The sequence below is a fragment of the Urocitellus parryii genome, chromosome 2 (genome assembly GCF_045843805.1).
Source record: "Urocitellus parryii isolate mUroPar1 chromosome 2, mUroPar1.hap1, whole genome shotgun sequence".
Taxonomy (NCBI): domain Eukaryota; kingdom Metazoa; phylum Chordata; class Mammalia; order Rodentia; family Sciuridae; genus Urocitellus; species Urocitellus parryii.
Window position 1 is genome coordinate 9,819,466 of NC_135532.1, and position 21,414 is coordinate 9,840,879.

Here is a 21,414-nt window from a genome sequence, read left to right on the forward strand (position 1 = left end):
CATATGTCTGGCCTGTAAACAAGCAACAATTTTTCATCCTTGGATATGCTTTAAGATCATTTTTTTTAAATGTCATATGGCTACGTGACGTGGAATATTGTGACTAATATGAGTAATGTTCTTATGATTAATGAGATCATTTACTTATTCTCTTGAAAGAGATGGTTTTTTGGTACTTTTATTTGCTGAAGTTGTCTAAGTATTAAAAATGTTCTCTATTTTCTCTTGTCTCTATATTTTTTGGAAGGGAGAATGTAGGTAGGAATGACCCAGTGACTGATCATACTCCATGTGTTATTCTGTGCCACCAAAGCTTGAGAAAGTCCTATTTTCTTCAGTGGCATAGATAATTTAGGCAACCAATATTATTTGCAGAATTTTCATATGAATGATATGAAACATCCCAGAACATCACGCATTCTCATTTTCTTTGGAATACGTAATATGCATTTTAATGTGTTCCCTTTACATCTCTTAAGTTAAAACATACTCACAAAGCTAAAATATAAGAACAGAAATTAAAATGGACAAACAGCATCCTCACCTATAAAAACAACCACTTAAAAGGAGCTCAACAATAGAAGCATATATTCTTTCCATATCTTTAAAGGGATATATATGTCTCCTTGGTTCATTCAAGTCTCAAACACCAGCTCCTCGGCGGCTCTCTTTTCTGCTTTTCCCATTTCCTCCTTCCTCCTGAAAATCCATCCCTGCCTCACTGCAAGTAGTGGCACTTGGACTCCTCCTCCCAGCTCCTTTTCTCCCTGTATTTATGACTTCCAAAGGCAGTTCCTTTGTTCCTGGTGGCTTTCCCCCACTGCAACACAGGAAACCTGTGAGAGCAGCTTCATTTCCTGCTTAATGCCTGCAATCACCATCTGGGAGGCTTGCAGACAGCAGGTGTGCTGTAAACACGGGCTTAAGACTAAAATGAATGAAATATTTGAGGAAGTTAGTCTTAAATGACTAGCCCAGTGGATTCTCTAATCTTTCCTTATACAACATCTTATTGCAATCTTTCCCATCATAATGGTAAGTATCTAACCTTGTATATCCCTCACCAGGAACCTTACATGTGGAGGCTTTTGTCATCCCTTCCATTTACAGTCTCATTAGCAGCCAAAATACCAAGGATCAACTTATTGTGTTGATATACACAACAGAAGACTTCTTAATAGGTGGAGGTTGTCTCCCAGTCATTCTCCGTTACCCCACTGGAGTCTATTATCTTACACTTAAAAAAATCAAAATCTTAGCCTATCTATAAGAAACCCACATCAATTGTACTCAGAGTTTTGGAAAGTAGAGATTTTTAATTTTAAGTTTCTGCAAGATATATAGTCAGTTGACTTTGAATCATTTATAGTTAAGTTCTATGGTTGAATTGATTTTGCACATTGAGCAACATATTTGGGCTAGAAAACATTAAATTATATTTATTAAGATCTTTTCTGTGTTTGCATATAATCCTATTGACTTCTATTTCACCATTTCATGCATTATCACAACTGAAAGAAATCTCCTGCCAGAATTAGTAGATGATTTTCAATAGACTTTAATTTCTTCCTTGTAATGAGAGAAAATATCTAACCAATCAGATTATTTTGATGAGTAATAGAAACTATTTACAAAATCAGCCTTTCCCCGTACCTAGCATCAAGGAGGAGGCATGGTGTATTAGCCAATTTTCTCTGGAATTTGCTACACTAATAACTGCCCCAAAGTCTCCCTGACATACAGGAACCAGCATTTATTTCCTGCTCAGGTCACGTGGTGGCTGCACCTCTTCCTGGTGTACTTTTCTAATTATGCTGAAGGAGCAGCTGCTTTGAGACTTGCCATTCTTATGCCAGACAGAAAAGAGCAAGAGGGTTGAGAAGCCACCCAGGGGCTCTCACAGCTTCTGCTTCGGACTCTCATGAATTCCTCTTCCCTTCCCTTGGCCAAGATAATCCCAGGACTAAGGCTGCTGTCAGGTGTGGAAGTCTCCTCCTCCAGCCCTCCCACTTCACATGGCAAAGGTATCAAGGAGGAATTGGGCACCATACCATTGCCTGTTTCAATAAAGCCACAACAGGGCTTGCTAGCGCATGTTTTACAGAATGTATTAGTGGCTCTGCAGGGACAATTTACTGAGATTTTAATTTATAGTTCTTTTATAAAGATATCGAACACCTTTCCAGGTGGTTACTAGCCAAGCACATGTCTTCCTTTTTGATATCCAGTGAAGTCCTTTTTCTTTTGTAATTGGATTTTTTATCATTCTATTATTGAGTCATAAAGGTTGTTTATACATTTTTAGGTACAAGTTGTCACATAATAGTATTGAGGATATTTTATCCCATGTGTGACATTCTTTTTTCATTTTCTTACCAGTGTCCTTTGATAAGTAGAAATTTATTAGTTTTATTATGAGGAAGATCAATATATCTATTTTTTTTTTATTTGTGTTTCTTGTATCACTAGATTGTGTTCCTTTTCTCCTAGATTCTTTGTAGTGTTCGCTTCTACAGTTGGTTGTGTATAGTGTGGGCAGAGTCCATTCATTCTTCTTTGACATTTATTTCATTTTTCTAGCACTATTGTTGGAAAAGTTTCATTTCCTCTTTGGATTGACTTGGTGACTGGCTGGAGCTGCAGAGACCCTCTTCACTTTTGTCTTTATGTACTTTGGTGTAAACATCTTTTCATAGTCTATGCAGTTTTTAAAATGGAGAATAATTTATCCAATACACACACAAAACAATGAGTTACTGACACTTTACCGCCCCCAACATACAAAGTCCTACAATGAGAAAATTCAGGCAAAAACACAATCTCACATCCTGTGACTAGTTCCTGTTATCTTTGAGCACGCCTGTGACATTTCAACAGATTTATGATAGTAAGACATGTATGGTAAATGTGTTTGCACTCTTCTGCAATTTCTCAATGTGGGAGTTATGGTTTGGAGATCAGGTTTCTCCCAAAAGCTTATGGGATGCAGGAATATTCAGAGGTGAAATGATTGACTGTGAGTGCTGTCCATCCTAGTTTGATGGCAGCCCTTACCCTACTCTTCCTTTCTGCTTCCTGACCCTGCTATGAGCTGAGCAGCTCTCCTCTGCTGTACTTTCTTCCATGATGTTCTTGCTGCCTCATCCTGAGCCCAGAGCAATGGAGTCAGTGGTCTATGGACCGAGACCTCAGAAACCATGAGCCCCAAATGAACTTTCCTTTCTCTAAGTTGTTTTTCTCAGGTATTTGGATCATGATGATGAAAAAGCTAACTAAAATAGCGAGTGTCTGAAAATATGACTTTTAGAAGTCCATTACATAATTTTTCTCCTCATTTAAAGAATTATAAGACATAGACTTAACATCTACCTATTATTTTTACATTATAAGAAAGAATGTTGGGGAACTCAGAATTGCAATTTGTTTTCCTTGTTCAGAAATACTAACCAAATGTAAAATTGAATAGTTTGTTTTTACAGCCAAGATGAGCACTAGTCAATAATTACAGCAGTCAAAGAATTTCTCATATGATATTTACCAATTATAACATGACATATTTTTAACCATTTCTGGTCAAGCATGTTTTCACACTAGTTTTGTGAGGTGTTCCACAGGGAGTAAAGCTCTTGGATTAATGAATTTCAGGAGATACTAGGTTGGACAGAGGTAAAGAATTTTCTCACTACAAATGCACCAGAACCTTTGACTGCCCATAGACACCAGACATCTCTGAGAAGACATAGAAATCCACATATTTCTATTCGTTAGAGTGTAGGAGTAACTACAGAACCAACAAATCATCAAGCTCAAGAAAGCACCTGTTACTGAAATTTTTTAGCAGAAACAATAAGACATTTTTGTCTTTATTGATTGCAATAAAAGATATAGCTTCAACTAAATAACAACAAAAAATCCATTCAGTAAGAGAGCCAACTAATATTAAAAGGGAAAAAGTGAGAAAGTGAGAAGAACGAATAAAATATAATTACACTTGTAAAATTAAATTTTCCACTAAAACATTGAAGGGATGACAAGGGATGATCAGGCTGGTAACATGAAATATGAATTGAAAATATCTCTAATAGAGAGGAAGTGAGTGCAGGTCAAATCATCAGAAGGTAATGATAGACGTGCAACTCTTTAGCCTTAGAATTATGGGTCTTCTCAGAGAAAAACAAGCACCACTGTCCCAGATGTGAGGTAGAAAGAATCATTGAAGTGCACATTTTATACTTACAACCAGATCTCAGTATGAAGTTAAAAACAGCTGACCATGATTGTTGAGAGCCACAGCCAAAGGGGCCCAGCAAACTTCTAGCTGCCAGCAAACTTCCAGCTACCGGCTGATGATTGGCTCACAGCAGCCCCAGCAACATCTAGCTGATTGGCTCCTCTGCAGTGCTGTTCATTGGGCTGTTTCCTTGCCCTTCAGACTGCCAGCTGATGATTGGCTCACAGCGGCCCCAGCAACATCTAGCTGATTGGCTCCTCTGCGGTGATGTTCACTGGGCTGTTTCCCTGCCCTTCAGACTACGGAACTGCTCATTGGGGGACTTCTTTGGCTCCGCCCATGCGACCCAGCCAATCGGCCTCAAGAGCAGGAGGATTGTGGGAGGTGGGGAGGTTTGTGTGGGGAGAGGCTTGTGGGAAGCTGGTGGTGGCAGTTGGGCTCTGAGGGTTTTTTCCTGAGGAGCTGTTTTGCTTGGCGTTTGTAGTTCTAAAAATAAAGTTAGTTTCTTTTGACAAGTGGCTCCTGAATTGTGCCCAGCCAGACTGTGGCATTTGGTGGCTCGCACGGGAGCGACTGAGGGTAAGTAAACTGCTTGCCCCTGAGGGCAGGGCGAGAGGATGGGTAGCCATTCTAAGTTTACTCTTTTGTTTTCCTTCATTTTTGTTTTAACTTGCCTGTCCCTGGAGATGAGTGAGAGGGAAGAAAAACCGCTCACATCTGAGGAACAGATAGGGAGAAAGGACGGATACACATTTCAGGAGGATAGAAAGGCTGATATAATGAATTATTGTTCCATTTTTATTGCATTCTGTCTCGGTTTTGTTTGGCGTCATCTTGCTGGGTTGTATTATAGTAGAAATACGGGATCAGAAATTAGTAAAAAACAAACCAATAGAGTGTTAAGTAAATTGTTAGAGCAAGGAGGCTTCCCAGTAAAATCAAGAGCAGTCAGGGCATACGTTGATACAATACAAAAATGTAGCCCATGGCTTTTTAAGGAGGAGTTGTTAGATATATCACAGTGGGACCATCGTGGTGAAGATTTAAAAAGAATAGAAAAGAACAACCCAGGGACTCTGCCAGTTGGCACATTGCCATTGTGGACGTTCGTATCTGGTTTGCTTAGTCCAAAGCCTTCAGTTCAGACAAAGGTAGAGGAAGGAGAAGACATAGTGATTCAAGTAAAAGAGAAGGTTTCTCAAGTTAGTCAGAAAGAGAAAAAGATTCAAGTACAAGAGAAGGTCTTTCGAGCTAGTGAGACAGAGGAAGGAAGTTTAGAGCAGAAAAAGCCATCAGGGGAAAAGTTACAACAGGAAACTGCTAATAACACCTTTCTATCAGAGAGCAAAAGTCTCCAACCAACAGCACCACCTCTACAGGAGACTGCTACTAACAGCATTCTATCACCAGAGGGCATAAGTGTCCAATCAACAGCACCACCTCCATACGCTAGGAGACTCCCAACCCCCGCAGTTGATAGTTGGGATCCTGAGACAGGATCTCAAGTATGCCCTGTATTTGAGGTAGAAGGGCAGCGAATTTACCAGGGTTTAAATTTCAAATCAGTGAAGGAGCTAAAAGAGGCTGTAACAACCTATGGTCCTCAAGCACCCTTCACTGTAAGCTTGGTCGAATCCATTACCAACTTAAACGTGACACCAGCAGATTGGGCTAATATTTGTAAAGCTGTGTTAACTGGAGGACAATACCTGTTATGGAAGGTTGCCAATGAGGAATTTTGCAAGGAGACGGCTAGGCGAAATGCAGCAGCTGGTTATCCTCAGAGAAATCTAGATATGTTGTTAGGAAAGGGACCTTATGAGGATCAGCAGCAACAACTTGCATATGATCCTGGCGTATACTCACAAATTGCTGTAGAGGCGATTAGGGCATGGAAGACTTTACAAGGACATGGAGGTTTACAAGGTCAATTATCTAAGATAATACAAGGAGCTAATGAACCTTATGCTGAATTTGTAGATAGGCTTATTCAAACAGCTACCAGAGTTTTTGGGAATACAGAACAAGTAATGCCATTAATAAAACAACTGGCTTATGACCAAGCAAATCGTTGGTGCAGAGATATCATTAGACCATGGAAACAGGAAGATTTAAACACATATATTATATGTAGAGACATTAATGAACAAGAGCAAGTCATGGCAGCTGCAGTAAAACAGGCTTTAGATGCCAGAGACATTAATGAACAAGAGCAAGTCATGGCAGCTACAGTAAAACAGGCTTTAGATGCCAGAGACATTAATGAACAAGGGCAAATTGTGGCAGCTGCAGTAAAACAGGCTTTAGATGCCAGAGACATTAATGAACAAGGGCAAATTGTGGCAGCTGCAGTAAAACAGGCTTTAGATTCCAGGCCAAGAACATGCTACAACTGTGAACAAACAGAACAATTTAAAAGGAATTTCCCCATAGGAGGAGGGTTTAACAAAACTAGGTATCAAAGGAGTAGAATACCGGGTATTTGCCCACGATGCCGTAGAGGGAGACATTGGGCTAATGAATGCCGTTCTCAAACCACCATAGAGGGTACTCCATTATCAAAAAAAGAACAAGGACAAGGTGTTTATCCACAATATCGTGGACAAAGGCATCGGGCTCCGTTGCCAAAAAATGGACAGGGGGCCCCAATGCTCCGGGGCCCCAAACCACAAATATACGGAGCACTGGAGGAAACCAGCAACCCCAGCAACCCCATCAGGGTAGTGCCCAGGACATCAGATCCCTCATCAGACAAACCAGAGGGAGCGCAGGGTTGGACATCTGCGCCTCTGCCAAATCAGTACTAACTCCAGAGATGGGAGTTCAAATCATTCCCACAGGGGTGAAAGGACCTCTTCCCAAAGGAACAGTAGGCTTATTATTGGGACGCAGCTCTTCTACTCTAAAAGGATTTTTGATAAGTCCTGGGGTAATTGATCCCGATTATGAAGGTGAAATAAAAATTATAGCCAGTTCTCCAAAGGTTATATCAGTAATTTCACCAGGAGATAGAATAGCACAATTAATAATAATACCAAGCCTACATGATAAATTTTCTAGTCATGCTGTAGAAAGAGGTTCCAAGGGATTAGGCTCCACAGGTGCAGATTGGGCTATGCTTTCTTTAAATTTAGATTCTCGCCCCATGCTAAAACTAAATATTCAAGGACATGAATTTAATGGGCTACTGGATACAGGTGCAGACCTTAGCATTATCTCTCGTCAAACGCTTCGAGGCCTAGGAGTGGAGACTAATCCCGATAGAAGTGCAATGGTATTAGATTGGAAGGATCCTGAAGGATGTGAAGGAACTATACAGCCATATGTATTGGATCATCTTCCTGTAAATTTATGGGGACGAGATGTCTTAGATCAATTAGGTTTGACATTAACAAATAATATCAATCAAAATGCACCCACTATTATGGCTAGACAGGGTTTTAGGAAAGGAAAAAGTTTAGAAAAACAAGAACAAGGTATAGCAGCACCAATACAAATAAATCAAGGAACAGACAGACATGGGTTGGATTTTCACAAAGGGCCACTGAGACAATAAAAATTACATGGAAATCAGAAAGACCAGTATGGGTTCCTCAGTGGCCCTTGACTAAAGAAAAGATACAAGTAGCCCATGATCTGGTCAAACAACAATTAGCGGAAGGACATATACAACCTTCTGTATCTCCCCATAATACTCCCATTTTTGTCATCAAAAAGAAATCTGGTAAATGGAGTTTATTGCAAGATTTAAGAGCCATTAATAATGAAATGGTCATTATGGGACCTGCTCAATAGGGGATTCCTCAATTGTCTGCTTTGCCAAAAACTTGGTATGTTTTAGTTATAGATATTAAAGATTGTTCTTTTTCAATTCCAATTCATCCTGAGGATAGTCCACGTTTTGCATTTACTATCCCTGCACTAAATCATGAAGGTCCTGATCAGAGATATGAATGGAAAGTACTCCCTCAAGGGATGGCTAACAGCCCAACTATGTGTCAAATTTATGTTAACAAAGTAATCCAGCCACTTAGAAATCAAAATTCTGAGCTACAAATATTTCACTATATGGATGATATATTATTAGCACACAAAGCTAAAAACACATTGCTAGAATGTTATGCCACACTTACAAACTTATTAAAAAATTATAATCTAGAGATAGCAATAGATAAAGTACAATTAAATTTTCCAATTAATTATTTGGGAGTTCTATTATCTTCAACCATGGTCCGTCCACCAAAAATTCAAATACGAGTAGATCAACTCAAATCACTTAACGACTTTCAAAAGTTATTAGGAGACATAAATTGGATAAGGCCTTATCTAGGTATTCCAACAGGAGAATTGGGACCTTTATTTGATATCCTAAAAGGTCCATCAGATCCAAATTCACCCCGAATGTTAACGCCTGAAGCAAGAAAGGCATTAAAAATCATTGAAACATATATGGAAAATATGCATTTGGATAGAATTGATATAAGTTTGCCTTTATTATTTATTGTACTACCAACAAAAAATATTCCTACAGGAGTATTTTGGCAAGAAGGTCCATTATTATGGATACATTTATCTTATTCTCCTAACACTATTCTTACTAGGTATCCTGAGGCTGTAGGACAATTAATACTCAAAGGAATAAAAACAGCAAAGGCAGTGTTTGGAATTTCTCCTAATAAAATTATTACTCCATATACTATGAATCAAATTGATGAATTAGCTAATGAGTTAAATACTTGGGCAATAATCATGTGCAAATCTAATGTTTCATTTGATAACCACTTACCATCTAATCCTTTATTGTCTTTTTGGTCATTGCATCCTGTAATTTTTCCAAAAATGACAAGAAAAACACCTATCATGAATGCTCCAAATATATTCACTGATGGATCAAATAATGGTACAGCAGCAATAGTTACACCTGATCGAACTTTTACATTTTTAGTACCCAAACAATCAGCTCAAAAGGTAGAGCTTAATGCAGTATCACAAGCTTTTGTGATGTTTAAAGATTCTGTATTTAATTTATTTTCTGATAGTCAGTATATAGTTAATGCTATAGTATCCCTTGAAGATGCTGGTAGGATTTCGCCGCCTTCTACTGTTTTCTCTTTGTTTTCCACTATACAAAGTTTAATCTGGGACAGAAAAGATCCATTCTTCATAGGACATATCAGGGCACATACAGGATTGCCTGGAGCCCTTAGTTTGGGCAATGATTTAGCAGATAAAACTACACATGACATACATATTTTCTCTATACTAGAAGAAGCTATAAATTTTCATAAAAGGTTCCATGTCAATGCTAATACTTTACAAAAGCGTTTTAAAATAACTAAGGAACAAGCTAGACAAATAATAAAACAATGTCAAAATTGTGTGACCTTTTTACCACAAGTTTATCTTGGAGTCAATCCTAGAGGATTGATACCTAACCATATTTGGCAGATGGACATCACACACTTGCCAGAATTTGGAAAATTAAAATATTTACATGTTACAGTTGATACTTCTTCTGGATTTTTGATGGGCTCCCTTCATGCTGGAGAAAAAACTAAAGATGTTATAGCTCATTGCTTACAAAATTTTGCCACTGTGGGCATTCCAAAACAGTTAAAAACAGATAATGCCCCTGGTTATACGTCTACTTCTTTTAAACAATTTTGCTCATCATTTGGCATTACTCATATAACAGGAATCCCATACAATCCACAGGGACAAGGAATAGTTGAAAGAGCTCATCAAACTATTAAAATGTACTTATTAAAGCAAAAAGACAGAATTGGGAAGGGGTATATATTCCCCAAAGATAAACTTAAAATAACCCTTTTTACTCTAAACTTTTTAAATTTGGATTCATCAGGACTTAGTGCTGCAGAAAGGCATATGTGTCCAAAAAATGTACATAAGCCCAAGGTACTTTGGAAAGATATTCTAACAGGACAATGCAACCAGCATGTCCTTCATCCGGACAGTGGATAAATAAACTGTGGTTCACACAGGCAATGAAATATTATTTAATATTAAAAATAAATGAGCTACATGAAAATACCTTGAAGAATGTTAAGTGCATATTACTAAATGAAAGAAGCCAACCTGAAAAGGCTACTATTGTATGATTGCCACTATACAACTTTCTGTCAGACAATCCATAGAGATGGTAAAGACACTGGTGGTTCTCAAGAGGTTTGGGGAGGAAAGGCTGAACCAGTGTAATGAGTACAGAAGACTCAGGACAGTGAAATCATTCCTGATGATATGCAAGGGTGGATACCTGTCCTTACACATTTGTCCAGACCTGCCAAGTGGACAACACCAAAGTAAACCCTGTTGCGCTAAGCAATTTAGCAAGAACCAGTCTCAAATTCAAACATAAAAAGGGATGAGGATGTGGCTCAGTGGTTAAATGCACCTGAGTTCAACCTTGGAACCAAAAAACAAAACAAAAAAAAATCCCTGATGCAAGCTGTAGAGTTGGGGTGATAATGCCATGTCAGTGTAGGCACATGGTCTGCAGCAAATCTACCTCTCTGGTGGAGGAGTGGCAGTGCAGGTGTTGCGGGGATGGGAACTCTGAACTTTGTGTTGAATACTGCTGTGAACCTGAAATTGCTTGAAAAAATAAGGTGTATTAAAAATATCAAAATAACTTAATACTTGGTTTCTACGAGCTATGTTCATAGCAAAAAAAAAATATTAAAGAAATGTTCAAAACTGTGTTTAAAGGAAAGTGGAATCCTACAACTCAGAAGTCCCTTTGAGAAGTGGTGGAAAAGGCAGTAAAACATAATCCCAGAGAAACATACTACAGAGAGTAACACAACACAAAATTCCAGCATTGAATCCTCATTTAGTCCTAACAAGTGTTTTCTCCTTATCTGCAGACACAATAAAGGAGCATCGGAAAGGTTTGAAAGTGACCTATTCAAAGTCACACAATCTGTAAGCAGCTGAGACAAGACTCTGGTCCTATCTTCTGTCTCTGATTCCAGGCAATCAAGATACCACATTGTCTCCAGGACATAAACTACAATCACAACTGGGAAGCATTTAATTAGTCAATCCCTAGACTCTATAAACTATTTTTTTTTCATATTTTAAAGTTTCTGAAGTTAGGATGAATCTTAAAATGATTCCTTGTAAAGAAAAAAAATGTATTCTAATTGTCTGAAAATAGGCAAATTAACATTAATGGAAAGTATCTATGGATTAGAATTTTTACCCAACTGAAAGATTGACTTTAGTAAGAATGTGTGTACTTGGATTTTAATTTAAATTAAAATCCTTCATTTGTATTTAAAATATCTTCACAAATATTGAAATATAAAATGGCTATTGTACATGCAACAAGAGAGAGCATCTGAAAGGTTAAGTGACCCATTGAGAGATTGAGAGAGAGAGAGAGAGAGAGAGAGAGAGAGAGAGAGAGAGACTGTCAAAAGCAGAGCAATGTGGTTAAGATAGAAACTGCCAGGCTTTCTGGATTACACAGTACTTTTTAAAGACAGGTGAGAAGAATGTGATTAGTTCTCCAAATGGGCCATCAGTCGAAAAATAACACCAATCAGTCATTAACTAACTTTTAAGGTTAGCCGCTTATCTTGGGGGAAAAGAATGCTATTCACTCAAAACCACATTTTATAAAAGTTGAAATGCCCACAAAACTGTTATTCTTTCCTTGCCATGAAATTATAGATTCACTTTCAAACTGCTTAATAGATCAAGGATTATGAAAAAGGTTATAAAAAATCTATGGGTCACAGTGGTGCATATTTTAAAACAACAAAAATGTCCCAGAAAAATATGCCGACACTGTCCATGAAGAATTAAATTTTATTTTGTCGTGGGTAACAAGATTGATAAATATTTTCTACTTATAGTTTGTTTTTCAATGTGGAAATTTTATATAACATTCCTTTTCTTCTTACCACATCTGTTACTCAAGTATTTGCAATTATTGACATGTTTTAAATCTAACAAACAGGTTATGTTAGGCACATTGGAATGCTATAGCACTTTTTGGGGGGATGGGGGTGTTACCACAGTCCACTACAAGACAAGTGTCATCTGCAAAGGTAGATATCTGCTATAATTTGGACCATAAGTTTACTCCAAAGCCCTTGTGTTAAATGCTTGGTCCCTAGCATTGCACTCTTGGACAATGGTAGAACTTTTGAGAAGGGGGGCCAGTGGGAAGTCCTTAAGTCATTAGGGGTGTGTCCTCAAAAGGATTGTGGGACTTGGCCCCTTCCTCCCCTTCCTCTTCCTCTCTTAGCTTCTTAAATACCAAGTAAGTTTTGTTCTGCCATGTGCTATGTGGAATCTCCAACCAGAGACCTAAAAAAGGGCTCCTGCGGTCAGGGACTAGAACCTATAAATCTGTGGGCTAAAATAAATTTTTTACCTTTATAAGCTAACAAATATCTCAGGCATTTGTTATAAGAATGGAAAGCTGACTCACAATGTCCATCCATTTCTACCTGTTTCCAAAGCCTGTCTGTGATGATTTGTCCAATGACCCAACTCAATCCATTATATTACCACTATGGTTATATAAAGCTAACAGACATCATGGTTCCTGAAATATCAATTATATTTCTGCTATTATTCAAACAATTGAAGTTAACAAAAGTAATATTATAAAGCATGATAAAACTAATTAGGCTTTTCAGGATTTGGTTTTTACTTTCTGATATTTAAATCTATGTCATCATGCTTCTTCTAGGGTCTGTTCAAAATCCTGAATTGAATACTATTCAATGTTGAAAAACCACTTGTAGGGGCTGGGGATGTGGCTCAAGCGGTATCGCGCTCGCCTGGCAGGCTTGCGGCCCGGGTTCGATCCTCAGCACCACATACAAACAAAGATGTTGTGTCCACCGAAAACTAAAAAAATAAATATTAAAATAAAATTCTCTCTCTCTCTTAAAAAGAAAAAGAAAAGAAAAACCACTTGTAATATATTTCCTGGAGCTTCATTAGTGAATGCAGTCCTTTAAACTTAAAAGAAAAAGGTTATTTTTTCAAATGTACAAATGTCAACTTTATTCATTGAATTTTTTTGAGGGGGAGGTACTAGGAATTGAACTCAGAAGCACTCAACTACTAAGCTACACTCCCAGCCCTATTTTGTATTTTATTTAGAGACAGAGTCTCACCAAGTTGCTTAGAGCCTTACTGTTGCCGAGGCTGGCTTTGAACTTGAGATACTGCTGCCTCAACCTCCCAAGGCATTACAGACGTGTGTGCCACTGCACCCTTATTCGTTGAATTTTAAGAAAGCATTTCAGAACTATAAAGATTAAGTACATCACTAGCAAATTTGTTACAAATTTAAATTTCCTACAAAAATTTACCATCTATTTTAAAAGGGGCCAGCATAGTCAGTAATTTGGTTTCATTAAATTTAAATGAAGGGCCTTTATAATGAAGGGCCTTTACAATTGTTTCCCATGGAATGAAATATAAGGCTGTCATAGGAAGCAGAGTGTCCAAGAATCAAGAACCAAATGATTTTATATGGTAGCATAAGAGGAAATAATTTTTATTTTAAAAAATGCTTAAGCACATCAAAATATCTTTCTTGAATTTAATATTATTTTCTTTTAGGATTTCACAGTGACACTTCCTATAGACTCCCTTTAGCCCCTCCTCATTGAAACTAGAAACATCATGCTCCTTACCATGTTAGGAGAAAGGTCCCAACCTCCCACACTGTCATCAGTTTTCACATGCCCTCCAAAAGAGTCTTCAGCTCCTACCAGGGCTCAAAGCCTTAATTTAAGCAAAATATGTCAGCAAACATTAGAATGAAGATTCAGATTAAGTAGGTCTTGGATAGGGTATAAAATTATGCATTTTTTCCCCCAGAGGCATCTCGGCAATATCATTTATTTATTTATTTATTATTTTTTTTAGTCATACATGACAGTAGAATGCATTTTGATATATAATACATACATGGAATGTACATACTTCAATCATAAATTATGCATTTTAATATGATACTGATACTTCTGGTCCAAGAGCATACTTGTAATGGCAAAGATACTATGATTTAGAGGGCTGGTGATTGATATCCAACCCAGCCGAGTCAAGTCCTACCCTTCATTAGCTATGTGGTCTTTCACAGGTCATTCCCCTGAGCTCTAATTTCTTCCCCAGTAAAAGGAGAATATCTATCTCACATTTTTTAAATAGTATAGAGATAATGAAAAATTTATGTGAATTCCTTAGAATTTAGTACTTAACACATTGCAAGTGCTCAATAAAAGATAGCTATTGCTTTGCTGAATATAAATACAAAGTTGGACCAGATGAGTTTGGGTAATATAGTGTTTTTACAACTACCTGGCCACTAAAGTCACCTTAACCTACACATGAAGCAATGTCATACCCAGAAATCAAATTAAGTCTATCATCTCATGTGTTACCAGCTAGCTCATTTTATTGAGAAAGCAGACATATTAAGTCATAATTGGCAGGAATATAACTAAGACTTGAGGTGTATCATCAAAAATCCATCATTTATAGCACTAAGCAGCTCTTCAATGACTAAACTCTGTGTCAAAAGTGTTTACTAAATTAATCTGTATACAGCCAGACCATTGTCACTGGGCTCATTTCTGCCACTTTGAGACACCATGCCCCCATCAGGAAGGATGACTACATCTACAACCTTCCACTTGGTAAAACTAGAAAGGTGATCACAAGGCTGTAACTGCATCACCAGAAGTCTCCTGGTTTAAAAATAAATACGCTGCCTTCGCCACTGCATCCATCTACTAGCAGGGGACCAATACACACTGACAATATTGTGTTTCAGAAGCATTATCCCGGAATAATTACCTGCTCTTTCTCTCTGTGGAATACTGTACCAGCCAAACCTCTTTTAATCTGGTAGGTGGTAGGATTTACTGATTGCCTTTTATTACAGTAAAAAATATCTTCTTCTACCCCTAAAAAATTGGAGATAACTGATAACCCATTGTCACCAGAACTACTGTGTATTTGCAGCCTACAAACAGGGAAGGTCTACCTGCCTTCCAATACCTACCCAAAAGAGGAATCTGGGTGACTCCAACCAGCATTGGGGACAAGAATTTGAAGGTAAAGGAAATCTCTGATGCTGAGCTCTCCTGACTCTCAATAAAATCTCTTTTCACAGAATAAGATGCAGGGGGAATATGAACAAGGCGAGGACTGGGCGAAGAAAAGCATCAGTGTCCAAGGGATTCTTCTCCCTCCCTCCTCATTTATCCAACCTCACTTTCCTTTGGTCTCAATCCATGACCAGCTCCAGGTAAATCTATATTATGAGCTCTGTCCCAACTCTCTTCCATGGGCAATAACTTCCTTTCCTGTGAAGCTACAGATTTTTAAAAATGTTTTCAGGTGAACACTGAAAGAGCTTGGAAAATAAAAGAGTTGCAGTTACTGGAGCATAGAATCACAATGTTTATCTAGAGAGGAGTGGTTAGCAAGGAGATGTGACTCAGAATGTGATGGCATTTGCTCTAAAGAGAAGGCTTTTACTTTTGGCCAAACAGAAGAATCCAGCAGAAACATTTGGTTGCAAATGAGATCATGAAAATATTCTTGTTCAATAAACTATATGTAAGTGAAATTTACTTGTAGTAAAAAGGGGTCAGGGTGGCTAAATCCCCATGGGCCTAGATTCTTCTCACTCTTCAAGCAACCTCTCCAGGATCTCTCCAGGAACCCTGGGTTCAAGGTCACCCTGTGCAAATCACTACAGGGAACTGTGTACATTGCTATTTCAAATGGATGGCGGGAGGCTTTTAGCCTGAATAATGAAATGCTTACAGAATTTTTTGCTTTAGTTGTTTTATGCAATAGGAGATTTAAAAATAAGATTTGAAATAGGCCCAGAAAGCTGAACTGATTATCTCACTCAATGTGAAGGAGAAAGTTTCTGTGTTACTTGTCCATGTTTAAACCATGCATCTCCTTTTAAATCCATGTGAATGAAAGCTAAGTGTGATCAGAAGTGATTCCTTTACATCTTTGGAACTACAGTGACCCATGGATGAGCTCAGTCTCTGTTCGCAGGTGAAAGCAGGAGACCTGGGTTTCATAATTTTATAGAATCTTCTGTCAGGAATCTGTATGGGAACCATACATGAAAGAGTAACGATATTCATATACGTTTTATAAAAATAATGGAATCATATTTTTCTACATAGAATTAGAAATAAAAGAGAACTATACATCAGGTAGTGAGGCAAGGTGATAAACTAATATCAATATACAAAAATATGAGACTTGATTTCATTTCACATTCTATTTTTACTTTTTAGAAAAACACTATACCCTAGAATAATTTAACAGGTAACCTCTGAAAATTTCTTACAAGGAGGCGATCATATACTTAATATTAGCTCATTCATCAATTTAGTTTGATCACAGGATCAAACTGAATTAATAAACAATAGACTGAATTATCACATTAATTTTTAATTTTTTAAAAACTTGTGGGTGGTGAATTATTTTAATAGGAAAGATAAAAGCATCCAATTTAAATGGAGATGTTATATCCATTTTAATAATGTTAGCATTAACAACCGTCAGTGATTTATGAAATTTACACATTATTAATAAATTAAAATTTTGTTCATCTCTTTGCAAAATGTAAATACAATCTATTCTCAATTGGAGAAGAGAAACATAAATAATAAAAAAAAAATGTCTATATCATCTGTAATTGACTTTGGCATTAGAGCACAAGTTCCAGAAAACACACACACACACACACACACACACACACACAAATTTTCTTTCTCCCTTCCATTCACAGTTACAGAGCCTAGATCTAGATCTAAGGATGAAGCCCTGTGTTAAATGAACTGTAGATTTTTTCACGAATAGATCTCCAACTACATGAAAACCCATAACATGATCAGTTCTTGGCATACTTGATCATTTATTTAAAAGGACACCCAGGTTGTGGTTGCTTCCGCAGCACACACACTAAAATTGGAACAATACAGAGAAGATTAGCATGGCCCCTGCACAAGGAGGACACAGAAATTCGTGAAACATTCCATATTTTTCAACAAGATTCTCAAAATAAAATAAAAAAAGAGGAAAGCAGAAATTAAGAGTTCCAAGCTACCTTTTCAAGATATAGTTATGATTTTGCTATCCAATAAATATCACTGGGAAATGAAACAAACAAACAAACAAAAAAGGACACCCAGGTTGTCATTTACTTAATACCAATTGCCAAGCAACTGCCACATTCTAAACTCTCAAAATACAAAGTGAAATAAAATAAAATCACTACTCATGGAGATAATGGTAAGAGAGCTCAACATAAGCAAATAATTATAGAAATGTGATATGTGTGTAAAAGTGTGCAGAGATTCCGTTGCAGTGTGGAAGAGAATGTGACCATACCTACATGTGAGGTTTGACAGTGGACATGCTGGGCAGAGAGAAGGGCACACTCAGGACCTGGACTGGAGTGGCACTGATGGAAACAGCAATGATGGGATTTATATAGACAGACAAACAGACAGATGTTGTTATTAGCTAACTTGGATGGTCATGAAGCCACCACGAGGCTGGAGAGAGTATTAAATGGGACTTATCAAGCACCTAGCACAGAGCCTAGCACTGAGTAAGTACTCATTAAATGTCGCCTACTATACTTTTTTAAAATCTTCAATTTAGTATTAACAGCAGTGCATAAGACAGGAATTTAATCATACGGACAGATGTTTGTACATGGTGGATAACACACAGGCCTCCAGCACATACATGGACAATGTGCAGGCAAAGGAAACCTTAAGAAGTAGAAGACACACTCTCTAGCTGCTTGATTACACACCATTGCAGCAGAAGCACTGAAACATTTCTTCCTGTTTCTTCTTCTGACTCTGCTCCCCAGCAGGCTCAGCCCTGAATGTGAGGGTGCACATCCTCACTAGGTTTGTGCCGCCCCTGGCTTATGTCCTTGTCTGATCCAGGCTTTGGGGATAATCCACCAAACTTTTCCACTTCCTTACTTCAATTATCCCTTCAAAGCCTTCATTTGTCATTGCCGACACACTTATTCCCTTTTGACTCAGATAAAGGTCTACCTTTTCCCAAGAGGAGTCTTACAGAGTAAAAATTTTTGAAAAAAAAAACTTTCTTTTTGCATTATCTTCATTTCAATGCATTAAGACTAGAATTCTCCTGCTTCCGATGTCTTGTGAAGAGGTGGACAAGAGTATCTTAAAAGGTAGAATAAAGACACTAAAGTGTGGGAACTCTTTTCAGTAAGTATGCAAAGCTCATTTCAGGCTTAGCATCCATCTGGGGTGGATCAGCTTCCTTATCCCTTTTTTAAGTAAGGAAAAGATAGTCTGGAGGGCTCTAACTCTGAACTTTTATAACCAAAAATCTAGCTTTTCGTGGACTGTGAAACTAAGCATGAGGTCATGATTTCATTCTGCTGAAATGTCTTCAAGGAGTTCATGTGAGAAGGGAAATTCTGTATAACAAATAAACAAAGATAGAAACACTGAGGCCCCAGGCTACCCACGTCCCAATTTTAACAAAAAATGTATCTGGAAACTGATAACGCAACATAAATCTCACTCCACACATACTCAAGGAGGGGGCAGAATGCTGCCTTGGTGGAGGCACCCACCTGTACAAAGCTATGCATCTAGAGATGCTTCCCTGTTGAGAGCTCAGAAAACCGCGTATGATACTCACATCACCAGGGTGCCTGGATGCAAAGGTCAACAGTCCTTCAAGGGACTGTCATAAACAGGTACAGATAGGCTTCACCTTCTATAGCAAAATAGAAAAGGTCTGAGCCACTTCTCCTGTTCCACCTCATGAAGGATTTGCTCATCATTCCATTGAAGGTCAACAGCAGGATGTAGAAATTCACTGTTCTCTACTTTGGGTACACACCAGGTGCAGTTCTTCATTACCAGTCACTAAAGACACAGAGGCACATAAACCATGGAGCTAAGAGCAATTGACCTTCAGATTTCTTCACTTGTGGGGGTCACTTCCACAGCTCTGGGGAAGACCCTAGAGTAGGTGACATATATTTTGAAATGTAAGAATATTTTACCAAATTGATCCAGTCTGTGCTCTCTTTCTATTCCAACTTCTACCTTGGGCTCATACCAAATGGCATTGGAATGGCTCCAAGTACTTTTGAAAAAAAGGGAAGTTGAATAGAAGATATATCTGTTTTGATATTAGGAGAGCTTCTAGTCTCTTCCATGTCTTCTCAGGCCATAGGAAAGGCTCTGGGAACATTCCTCTGGTCCTTTTGGGTAATGACAACACAAGACCAAAGATCAAGTCATGAAACTCTATGCACTCTACCATTCCCAACACACATCTGAGGAGGTGAGAAGAAATAAGTTTGAAGTATATAGAGCTAAAGACAACAAATTCATAAAATTATAACTATATCATATTCTGGATCTTCTGATGCTCATGGTATTTGCTTTTAAAACATGCAATTTGTACTGATTGATTTTTCAACCTAATATTAGTATTCACATTACCTAATTTTTTATACCTTCATTTATTCATTTATCTTTATGTGGTACTGAGGATTAAACCCAGAGCCTCACATGTGCTAGGTGAGTACTCGACCACTGAGCCACAACCGCAGCCCCACACATTACCTAATACTGTACTTATATTTTTAATTCATTTTATGAAAAAGAATCCCCAAAATGTAGGCCCTACAACATATGAATCTACATATCTATTTTAGATAAAGATGTTCACCCATATATGTGCAATATAGAATTACATTGTAGAAACATGAAAAAAATTCAGGCAATAAAGTTTAAATCTTATAATTATGGGAGTTCAAAACCCAATAGAGTCAAATGTATGAAAGATGATTTATCAAGAGCTCTGTAATATTTGGAACAATCAATAAAAAAAATCTTATAATTATGTTCATGAGCCATTTAAATAGAATAATGGATTAAATGATGGAATAATGAGGCATATTATGCTTGGTCAAAATATCTTAATATAGTATGAACTAGTTAAATACAATGTATCAAGACTACATTACAATATGGAATAAATTATAAGATCTTAAATAAGTGCAAAAAAGAAGGTATAAAGTTGTGTTTAAAAACAAATTTCCACCAGACGGGGGGCACATGCCTGTAATCACAGTGGCTCAGGAGGCTGAGTTGGGTGGATCAGAAGTTGAAAGCCAGCCTCTGCAACTTACTGAGGCCCTAAGCAACTTAGCAAGACCCTGTCAAAACAAAAACAAAAACATAAACAAAACCCAAACAACAACAAAAAAAAAAAACAGATTGGGGATGTGACTCAGTGTTTAAGCACTCCTGGGTTCAATTCCTGGTACGAAAAATAAAGAATACGTTCCACTAATTTTAAAAATGTAAGAAACAAATTTGCCTGTGTTAATCTCTTTGTTTATGCCTGTATTTGAAATACTACCAGTAAAATTGAAATACTACCAGTAAAATAAATAATCTTTTTAACATTATCTTTTTCAGACTGTGTGTAAGAAGCCTTTTGAAAAACACAAGGAGTACATGAGTCACTCAGAAACAGATTCTGATGTATTTTCTGGTGATGATGATGAAGACTAATTCCTAAGATTACTGTATTAGTTTCCTACTGCTGCTATAACAAATTACTACAATTGTGCAGCTAAACCCACACAAATTTATTAGCTTACAGATCATAAACTGGTCTCCTTGGGCTCTAACATCAAGGTGCCCGCAGACTGTGCTCCTTTTGGAAGCTCTGGAAGTTTATCTTTTTGTGGCTTTTTCAAGGTTCTAGAAGCTGCTGGCCTTACTTGGATATCGGCTTCCTTCTCCATCTTCAAAGTCAGCAATGGCAGGCTGAGGCTCTCATGAGGAGTCACTCTGATTATTATTTTTCTGTCTTTTTTTATGTACAAGTACTCTTGTGATTACATTGGGTTCGCCCAAATAATCCAGTATAACCTAATTAACAATCAGTTCCTCTTTGCATGCAATCTAATGTATTCACAGGTTCTGGGGATTCAGACATGCATGTCTTTAGGGGTACCTCATTCTGTCTACCACAATCGCTAAGAATTGCTTAGTCTTGAGATTCTGACCTTTGATTATAAATCTAAAAATAAGTAATATATCATCTGTCCTACACCAAGAAGACTACAT

General features: G+C 37.6%; 1 protein-coding gene and 1 non-coding gene across 2 annotated transcripts in view; one reads left to right on the plus strand and one right to left on the minus strand.

Moving 5' to 3' along the window:
• The window catches only part of Itgbl1 (integrin subunit beta like 1), a 217,110-nt gene that overhangs the window by 58,445 nt on the left and 137,251 nt on the right, over positions 1-21,414 (minus strand). The window lies entirely within an intron of this gene.
• On the plus strand, positions 17,202-17,304 carry LOC113190983 (U6 spliceosomal RNA). Its single transcript, XR_003301847.2, has one exon. It is a non-coding gene; the product is annotated as a U6 spliceosomal RNA (small nuclear RNA).